Source organism: Artemia franciscana, chromosome 3, assembly GCF_032884065.1.
Source record: "Artemia franciscana chromosome 3, ASM3288406v1, whole genome shotgun sequence".
Classification (NCBI taxonomy): Eukaryota; Metazoa; Arthropoda; class Branchiopoda; order Anostraca; family Artemiidae; genus Artemia; species Artemia franciscana.
In genome coordinates, this window is record NC_088865.1 from 55,971,008 (window position 1) to 55,982,255 (window position 11,248).

Sequence of the window (11,248 nt, forward strand, 5' to 3'; positions counted from 1 at the left end):
GAAATTTCTACATGTTTGCTTGAGAACTTAAGACAACTGTTAGCAGGATACTATTGTAGGTGAGCAGGTTGAGATTGTGTTATATGCTCAAAAACTCACCTTGGCAGAAACAAAAGAGTTCCGTCAAAGGGCACGAAGGTATTTCAAGGCAAGTGCCGAACACTCGATCAAGAAGTGCCCCATCTCTTCTAATAGCCTTCTCGAAGCGCTTAGGTGCCTGGATCCCACAGAAACAAAAAGAGCTAAAAGTATATCAGATATAGTTGTATTTACTCAAAGCATCCCAGTAGGAGTAACTTTTGACGATGTTAGAAGTGAGTGGATATTGCTATAAGCTGAGAAATTAGTAGCACTAACGCTATCATGCGTCGACATTACTGGCATTAAATTTTGTCTATGACGGATGCTTTTGGTGGGCAAAAATATACGCTTTTGTTGAAGCTTATAAAAGCTGCGTTGACATTATCGCATGGCATTGCTTACGTAGAGAGGGTTTTTTCTCTCTCAGAAAGACTCCTTCCGTTGGACAGAGCCTTCATGTCAGAAAGAGTCTTGAATGCAAAGCTGTGTGTGATTAACGAATTGAACACATATGGAGGCAAACCCAAAAGGTTTCCTATTCCCAAAGAGTTGCCGACTTTAGCTACGTGGGCTTGATCGAAATACCAAAACTATATGGAAAGCAAGGCACAAGAACAAGCTGCTGAACAAAGCGTCCAAGACCAAGAGAAAAAAAGGGGTCTGAACTTATTTGACATTACGAGCAAAAATTGGAGTTAGATAGACTTGAGGAATCATTGAAAGAAAAGGGGCCTCTGAAAAACAAAAACGAGCAATTATTGATGCCCTCTTGAAAAAGGCCAACAATCTCTTACAGAGAGCGGTGGATTCAAAGTATTTCGTGGACATCGCCTTGGCCAATTCTCTACTAGACAGTGTCATGAAAACGCGAGAAGACGACAAAAATGAAACGAGTGAAAAAGAAGGGGCTGAAAATGACATACAAAAGAGGAAGTTGGACCAGATAAGCAAGTTCAGCAATCTCTTAAAGAAGTCAAAGAAGTGAATAGGTTAATTGAATGGTTTCATAACTGAAAGTTGAACAAAAAGACAATGGGAAAACAAGACAACTGACTCGTATCCAGGGAAAATGAGTTCCTTCTGAGACTCATGAATATATTGAATATGAATATGTGTGTGAAAGCACAGGATGGTTTGCCCCAACCCCCCATTGAACTTCCTGGCTGAAGGGCCATAAAACGGAGATCAGCACCGCCGATTTGGACCTTAAGGGTCTAGTGCCGTCTTACTTACTTACTTACTTCTTACTCGTGAATATGTTGATTCTAAGGGAATTGGCCACTGTTTCTGATTCATGAGCGAAGGAATGTTTTGACCATGAACAGCAATCAAAATGCCTTCCCACTTTGGTCACTATTGGTCCCTTTTTCCATCCCTAAAAGTCCCTTGATAGGTCGTCAGGTCACTTTTCTAATGAGCAGGAATTATTCCAAGCCTTGTCTTTACACCCTTCCAGGAAGTTCACATTTCCTTTCAAAGATTTTACGACATCCTCCCACCCCGACTGCGGACGACCTGCTTTCCGTCTAGCTTTAAACGGTTAGCCACAAAGGACAATCTTCGGCAATCTGTAATCCTTCATCAACAAAACGTGCCCTAGCAACCTCAACCATTCTTTCATTTTAGTCCTAAAAAGCGGGATTGAATCACACTTTTCGTACAGCCTATTGTTTAAAATATGGTCAGTCAGCCAGGTATACAGAACAATCCGTAGGCAATTTCTCCAGGAAAAATCTGGCAAATATTCATCCGAGATTTTTTTTTTTTTTTGTCACAAAGGTAAAAACATTTTATATAATACAAAGATTTTAATTTTTTTGTGATCGAACAATTGAAGTGTAACACCCTCCCCTCCTCCCCATTCTTCCTACTACTACCAGCTTTTTAGCAAAAAGTTAGACATATTGTGCCCTGTTTGAAGCAATCATTACAGAGTTTCCGACCTGTATCCCTGAGGAACTAAAATGTGTGATTGGCCTAATAAAACCCCTTCGCTCTCATCTGCCACCATCTTTTTATTAAAAAGTTAGACGTGGTGCTCGTTGTTTGGATGCTATGATTTTCAGTCATGATCTGATTTTGTCATTTCATGTTAGCATTACTAGTCAGGCTATGATTTTGAGTTAGCATTACTAGAAAGCCATGCCTCTGCTTTTGGAGAAATACAGGCATATTGCATCTTGTTTGATGTGGAATTATTTTCAATCCATGGTACTGGAGGTATACAGTAGGCCTCGGCCTCTCCAAATAGCCCTTCTCCTCCATTCCCATCTCTCTCGACAAATTAACATCTTGCATCTTGTTTGAGCTGCAATTACTTCAGAGCTTTAAATTCGTACTATTGGCAAGCTTAGGTGGGTGAAAGAACTTCCAAAGTTAAATTCTGTTTTAGCAGAATGATAGAGGTACCTACATGACAGGAGGACCAAAGTAGGCACACATCCATCACAAAAAAAAACTCTTCCTTCGTCAGATCATTAGCACAAAGGTGGTTATTTTGCCCAATGCCGTATCCAGGGGAAAGGTTGCGGGGTTTGAACGCCTCCCCATCTGATTTTTCGTCCGACTCGTAAAAACAAACGAAAATGTATAGATAAAAACAAAAGAAACAAAAATAATAATAATAATGAGTCTGCTAGTTCTAGGCTCATTCACTATCAGATTTATCTATTATTCAGAGGTATCTAGAGCTAGGTTACTCCAAACATGAAAGGGTCTAGTAATTCCAGATTCCAGAACTGACCTACTAGCTAGTCAAGTCTAAAAATAACTTTGCCCTATCCCAAATTCAATTCATTTCTTGACTAGACTAACTAGTAGCCTAGGTTTATTTGATCAAATATATACAAAGAATTTTTTTCGAGGGGGGGGAGGCGTATAAACTCACAGGGGAAGAAAAAGGATAATAAGGTCAGGCATATATACAGTTGGAGCCCTATCCAGAGTAAGTATGGAATATGCGTCATATCTACAGGATAGTACTGCTATAATATCCAGCCCTTCTCCATTTTATTGACCGAAATAATGAACTGCAGGGTTAGAATTTAACCTTGTATAGCTTCTGAGTTGTAGCCTTTGGATCCCTTATATAAAGCCTGATTAGAGTACCCTTCATATTTAGAGGGTAGAGCCATATCCGTCCATTCTCAATTTTCAAAAAAACCTAAATAGTGAACTGCAGAGTTAAAATTGAAATTTCTATGGCACCTGAGTGTCAGATGAATCTTGATGCTCGTCGAAATTGAATTTAGCGATACGATCCATTGATCAATTCAGAGGTTTTACAAATAACTCAAGTTAGTTTAACATAAACCGTTTACTTTATTTATTTTGAAACTTATGTGAAGCCTTCTGTCAAAAGAGCACCAGTTTCATCATGCACGATAAGATTTGATAATAGAAGGTTTTGGCCTTATATTACCCTATAAGCCTTTTGGGCTATAAGGTTTACTCTTTGTGTTAAAAAAACCTAAGGACCAAACATTTCCCCCTTTTCTACTACAATGCCGCATTTTAAACAGGTAATCTTAAATTTACCTTATATTTGGTCCTATAAACCTTTTGGGCTATAAGGTTTACTCTTTGTGTTACAAAACCTAAGGACCAAACATTTCACCCTTTTCTACAACAATACCGCATTTAAAACGGGTAATGTTAAATTTACCTTATATTTGGCCCTATAAACCTTTTGGCCTATAAGGTTTACTCTTTGTGTTATACAACCTAAGGACCAAACATTTCACCCTTTTCTACTAAAGTGCCGCATTTTAAACGGGTAAGTTTAAATTTACTTTATATTTGGCCGTATAAACCTTTTGGCATTTAAGGTTTACTCTTTGTGTTACAAAACCTAAGGACCAAACATTTCACCCTTTTCTACTACAGTGCCGCATTTCAAACGGATAAGTTTCTACACTTACTGCAATCTTAATTTTTCAAATGAAAATAAATCGCGTGTCTTTACTATAAATATAAAGAAAAAATCGTTAATCCATCCCATGATCCTGAGTGTTCAATGTTTATTTTGATCAAACATCAGGCTCTATTAGACATAAAAATGAAACCAAAAGGAATATTAAAAGGTTAGTTCTTACCATCAATAATTAGTCTCGTTGTTACCGATTGATTAGGTAAAGCTTCAGAATGATTGAGTGAATCATCAAACTTGATCTTGAAGTCGAGTTTGCTATCTGCATTATCTTCACTTGACAGTGGATCTTTGTCTTCCAAGTCTAAAATTATGGACAGTAAACTTATATAATTAAGTAAATTATATAGTTTAGTAAAATATAAATTTATATAAAAAATGGACAGTAAATTTATATTAATCATAAAGTTATAACTTTCATATGGTAATTAGTACAATCTCATTCTCACGACTATCTGATATGATATTTGTATTCTCATTTCAACAATTTACATACTATGATTTACACTTGCATACTGATTTACAATTGCATACTATATTATGATATGTTGTTTTTTTCTTCTTTTTTTTCCTTTTTTTTTCAATGTACTCCATCACTTCATTATTTTGTATGATGGGTTATAAATACATACATATAATCTACACTACAATTTATACTTCGGTTACTAATAATTCATCAGAGATATACAAAAGTGAAGAGAGCATTCAATCCCACAGTTCACTCTGTATTGGGATGTCAACAATGTTTTCTGATAGTATCTTTTTTACGGTTCCAAAAAACTTTAGCACAAAGAGCGAGGTATTGAGGAGGGGATAACCTCTCCAATATATAGAATAATTTTCGTTCATTTTACGTTTTGATGTTTCTCCTTACTCTCATTTGAAAAACAATTTTTTTATTTATCATCGTTTTTACAATTATGCCAGAAAAACTGGCTCCCCCTACATGGAAAATTCTCCTTTTTCAAAAAGATTTGTTCTATGGAAATATGAATTCATTTGTTGGAAGAATGGGGCAAAAGATATCGCTTGTATTTAAGAGGGGAAATTTTTTTTTTCTTTTCAATTCTTTCCATAAAAACAAGAAAAATAAGGTATTTTACAGTGAAAATGTCCCCTAAAAAGCTATATTTCAATATCGAGGGGTGGGGGGCAAATGTACCTCCCCACAAGCTCCCAATTACTCCCTGCACATGTCCATTAAATCTAAGCAGTGTTTCCTGATTTCCTTATATCTAAAATATTCACAGTTCTATGGACATTTTAAAACTTATCAAAACAATTTTGTGAAAAACAATTTAAAGGAAAATTTAAATAAAATATTAAACAACACCGAGTAATGTGTAATATTAAATATTACACAGGCACACCGAGCTTTTTTACTAAGCAAATGAAAAAAAAATATAATATATATATATATATATATATATATATATATATATATATATATATATATATATATATATATATATATATATATATATATATATATATATATAAATATATAATTATATATAAATATATATATATATATATATATATATATATATATAAATATAAATATATATATAATATATAAATATATAAAAATATAAAAAAATATATAAGCAAATGAAATAAAAATGAAAAATAAATATATTAGAACAACTAAATTTAATATAAAAACAATAAAAGGCAATAATGCAATAATGCAATTGTAAAAGCAGTGAATTGCAAAAGAACACTAGTTAACTATTCTGGCTATGTGTCTGATAGCCGGAATCAGCAATACAAAAAAGGGGAATAGCTAGGAAATCCAATTTATGATAAAAAAATTAAACCAACAATGAAGAACATCCCACTTCATTACTTTGTACTAGTCCATATCTAGCTGCTCTTGTACAAAATATTTGAATAAAAAAAAACAAGTTTTTTCAACTGTAAGTAAGGAACAACAATAAAACTTGAAAGGAATAAAAAGTATTCGGTATATGAGGCGAGATGCCACCTCCTCAACACCTCACTCTTCACACTATATTTTCGTAGTACTTTAAAAAAGCTCTTATTTGGATTAAACCATCCTTGTGTTTCAGGAGTCGTTCTTAAAGAATTCAGAGAAAAAGTCAAACTAGAGTGTAAAGAATGAGGAATTGAGAAGAGAGCATCCTCTTTCATATACAGTATAATTTCTGTTTCTTTTAAGTTTTATTGTTGCTCATTACTTTCAATTGAATTTTGCTGGGAAATCCACAGTCCCCTTCCAAGGAAAATACCCCAATAACTCCTCCATGGAGACTTCCTCCCATATACAATCCTCCTCCCCAGAAAATTTTCCTCGGAAATTACATTCTCGCTTATAATTCGGTCGAAAAATTTATTGCGCAAAAAGTGGCCTATAAAATTCTTCTTAGCCTACTTTCATTTCTAAAAAGACTTGTTTTTCAAACCATATTGGAAATCCCTCTCCGTTTAAAATTTCCCCTGAGCCCCCCTCCCTAAATGGAAAGTTCCCCACTGAAGATTCCACAACGAAGAATTTCTCCTGTGGTAAATTCCCCCATGGAGTATTTCTCCCGCAGAAAGACCCCTCCACGGAAAAATCCCCTAGATTTCTGCCCCTTTGAAAATTTTTCTCAAATATCTCTAACTGTAAAAATGAGTCCCCAAAGAGAAAGTAAATAAAAATAATTTTGTATAGGAATTCTGGCAAGTTCCCCTCAAGATTCCCTAATTTTTGGGGGTGTTTCCCAACTTTTTAAAAAATTAGGCAAATTTTTGCAGGCTCGTAGCTTTTAATTGGTAACATTAATCTTATTAAACTATATATTTTTTTGATGAGTCAATTCTTATCAAAATTCCATTTTTTTACAGTTTCGGTTACTATATGGCTGAGTTGTTCCTTACTTACAGTTCGCTAGCCCGAACTGTTTGATATGATGCTTGATATGAACCGTTTGATAGGATCCCCTACTTTCTTGCTTCACTAAGAATGACTTTTAGATATGTATATTTTATTATTTAGCACGTGGATAGGCAAGACATGATTCAATTACATTATTACAATATTGTCTTCAGCCCAAAATTAGCAATGCTGAATAAAAAGGACATTTAAATTTGTAAAAAATGTATACTTTACCACTGAAAATGTTTTATGCAAAATGGATAATATTTTATTTTTAGAAGCTATAAAATTCAAAAGCCGAATAAAATAGTAATATAAAAAGAAAAGAAAAACCAATTTAATCATATCAATCTAGGGATTTCGTGTTTTGTACGAGCAAGGTCGTCTCTAGGGGGGGGGGGGCACCGAGTTGTTGTCAAAATGTGTAAATGTAGCTTTTAAGTTGACCATCAAAAAAATTAATTTCTAATTCTCAAGCAGTATAATGCAGTACCACTGGTACACAGTACAAAAAAATGAACAGACAACTTTGCGAGGTGACGTTAGATGGCATTGATTTTTATCTTTTCAAGGTAAAAAGATACTTTTACTTTATTTATTCTACTTATATAAACAAGTACAATAGATGTTAATTCTACTTTTTGCTTTTTAGAGGATGGCTTTTAGATATACAGCTGATATATTCAATAATTCTTCTTCTGCCATTCATAGTCTCAAGTTTTCTCAAAGCGTTATTTTTTGTTGTTGTTTGTATGATAGAAAGGTAATGTAATCTTTGTCAAATTACTATATCAATTTAATATGACCTATAGAAAATAGCTCATCCAAATAAATAATACTAATTTGATAATTAGCAGTGTTTCTCATTGCACTATCTATGTTGTTTTTTTTTTCTTTTTTTTTTGCATGATGGAAACGCAGTGTAGTCTTTGTCAATATTTACATCAATTTAAAATATAGAAAAATTTAAAAAACAACAAAAACCATTTGGTGATAGGTTATTGTCTATATAACCTATAGAAAATAGCTCCATCTATGTAGAAATAGCTCATTGCACTATCTATGTTTTTTTTTTTTTTTGCATGATGGAAAGGCAGTGTAGTCTCTGTCAATATTTACATCAATTGAAAATATAGAAGAATTTAAAAAACAACAAAAACCATTTGGTGATAGGCACTATAGTGTCAAGCACTATGGATTATATTTTTTACGATTCCATTGAGCTGTTTCATAATAAATTAGCTGATAAAGTATTAGTGGAGCATGCGAATTGCTGCACATGCATTTTATTATCCAGACTTGGAATGTCCCAGTGCCAGTTGTTTTCAAATTTAAAGAAATGATGGTTTTATTAATAAAATCTGAAACACATAGAGTAATTGTTGCAAGAAACAGGAAATTCGTTTTAAAAAACTGTATTAAAAAAATGCCTTTGATGGGATCTGAAGCCAGTCTAACTAAATTGGAAACTCTTATTGAGTTTTGACGGTCGAATGGAAAATTTGATATAATAAACCTACTTTTATTATACTTTCACTATTCGAAATATTGATGCATCAAGATTTTAATTTTGTGGCTCAAATAAAATTTTAATTTTAATTCAAATAAAAATTTTAATTAACTCAATTGAAAGTTGGGTGTCACGGACTATATTGAGACTACAACACAGAATATCCTCACATATACGTCAAAAGTTCACACAAATGTCTATAAGTTAATTATCATGAGCATCATTGCATCATATTTTTTACAAACATTTGAAATAAAATTAAGAACAGAATATAGAAATTATATTGCAGATATTAAAAAATGTAGGCTTTTAGTTTGATTATATTTGAATTTGAATTTTTGTAGTTCAAATTAGCTCGACAATGTTCTGAGCTACTGCTCATCAAACATTTGTATCTGGTGTTCTCAAACTCGCTAAATTACTCCAAGATTTTTTACGGGTACAAAAAAATATATCTAAAAGTCAGTCACTATTGACATTTTCTGTTTAAAATGAAAGTTGGGTGTCACGGACTACATTGAGACTACAACACAAGAATATCCTCATCTATACGTCAGAAGTTCACACAAATGTCTATAAGTTAGTTATCATGAGCGTCATTGCATCATATTTTTTACAAACATTTGAAATAAAATTAGAACAGAAAATAGATATTATATTGCAGATATTAGAAAATGTAGGCTATTCAATAATTCGGATTAATTTGGAATGCTACTATACTACTAACATCTCACTGCAGCACCGAGCCGCCTGAGGCCAACACAGCTACTCACGATCCTCCGTCCGAAGCCATTCAAAGCATTCCTCTTTAAACCTTCCCATAAGTTCTATTTACCTTAAATCTTTCCTTAGGGCATCTTCCCTCCCTATTTGGGACGACCTACTTTTCATGCCCTAGACAGAAGGCAAACAAGGTTCCAAAAATTATAGGAAAGAGCCCAAAGTGAAAAATAAATACCTTGAGGGCCTCCATTTATGGCGGAGTTAAAAACCACTGAGGGTTTTGGTTTTCGATCTTTATTTAAATTAGATAAATAATCAGGGAAATCAAGTCCAGTAATATCCTTGAGACATGACCCTTCATAATTACATGCTCCTTTATATTACGAATATTTGTACATAAACAAATGGGACATTGATTTCCTTTATCAATTTCGTGTTCCATGTGATGAATGGTGAAGTCTTTGTAGTTATTTATTTCTATAGAGCACATTTCACAGTTAAATGACAGCCCTGTTTCACAGTTTGTAGAATTATGCACTTGTAGTAGATAACAAGAATTTTCAATCTTTCCACAAGTATTACACCGCCATTTGCCAAGACTGGTTTCATCAATAGTACGTTTTGATAGCTTTTTAATTGGAACAGTTGTTTTCAAGTAAATTTTTTCGAGTTGCTTAGATTGATTGGATGGGCCAATCAGCCAGACAGTTTCTGGTGTACTTGACAGATTCTTGAGACATCCACTAGTCTTACTTCGAGAACGACCATTACGGACAGAGTCTATAAGAAAAGAGGAAAATATCAGCCAGTGATAGGCATTACCAATGCAAATGAACTCAGATTCTAGTTTAGAATGGTACTGAGCAGAAACAAAACAATACGCTGAATATGCAGAATACATTTATCAATTTTAGAGCTTTGGAGCATTAGCTTCACCAAGAAAAATTTCGTCGTATCATATAATTTCATTTCCCGATTATCCTATTCAACAATTTAATTTCAACACATTTTGAATTTGCATAGCCTACCCAATTAAATTTAGATTTGTCTATATATAGGAGAGCGAGGTAGAGGATTGTATAGTCTTCCCTGAGAGACAAAGGGGGGGGGGGGATAAAATACAAAAGGTATCTTTGAGCAACACATTTTTTCAAAGGGTCCTTTGGACAAATCACAAGTGGGACAAATTTTCCTTACCCTTGCTTGTTAACCCCCCGAAACAAGGTATACTAACCTCTTCTATATTAGTCTACTATTTTCCTCATTGCAGCTGATTATAGCTTTATTCATGTAGGTGTACAAAAATTTTGATTTTAACTATAATCCATATAATCAATTAGAAAAAAATATTTTCTGAAATTTATCAACTGAGCTGGGCGTTTATATTTTTGTATTACGTCATATCTTTAACGAAAATTGAAAGAAAAGCCAAACATTTGAAAATTGAAACTTTTTTAGAGTTTTCTGTTTTCTGAAATTTATCAACTGAGCTGGGCGTTTATATTTTTGTATTACGTCATATCTTTAACGAAAATTGAAAGAAAAGCCAAACATTTGAAAATTGAAACTTTTTTAGAGTTTTCTGTTTCTGAAATTTATCAACTGAGCTGGGCGTTTATATTTTTGTATTACATCATATCTTTAACAAAAACTGAAAGAAAAGCCAAATATTTGAAAATTGAAATTTTTTAGAATTTTTGACGTAACAAGCATATTTTGTGCCAATAGTTTCTATATAACGCCATATCAACAGAAAAACCAGACTCTTGCCTGCTTACATATATTTATCTGCTCCGTATTCCGGCATTAAAACTCCATAATAATAAATAGAGGTAACTAGAAAATCGGGAAGGTTTGAGAATTGCATTGAGACTAGTTTTCAAACAGTTCGTGGAAACGAACTGTAATAAGGAGCGACCCGGCTCAATATTAACCGAAACTCTAAAAAAAGTAATTTTGATACCAATAGTTACATCAAAAGAATCGCATTTTAATGATGATTTTAAATATATAAGTTTCATCAAGTTTAATCTTATCCATCAAAAGTTGCGAGCCTGAGAAAATTTGCCTTATTTTAGAAAATAGGGAAAACACCCCCTAAAAGTCAAAGAATCTTAACAAAGAT

The 11,248-nt window shown here is 33.3% G+C and overlaps 1 protein-coding gene across 4 annotated transcripts in view; it reads right to left on the reverse strand.

Annotated features, from left to right (window-relative positions):
- LOC136025443 (zinc finger protein 260-like) overlaps positions 1 to 9,899 on the reverse strand; it is a 31,530-nt gene extending 21,631 nt beyond the window's left edge. For all 4 annotated transcript variants that reach the window (XM_065701471.1, XM_065701472.1, XM_065701470.1 and 1 more), the window contains exons 1-2: positions 9,359 to 9,899; positions 4,176 to 4,313 (exon numbers count right to left, since the gene is read on the reverse strand). The gene's annotated coding sequence lies outside the window, so the exon portion shown is untranslated. The remainder of the gene's footprint in view (positions 1 to 4,175; positions 4,314 to 9,358) is intronic.
- Positions 9,900 to 11,248: the final 1,349 nt, after the last annotated feature.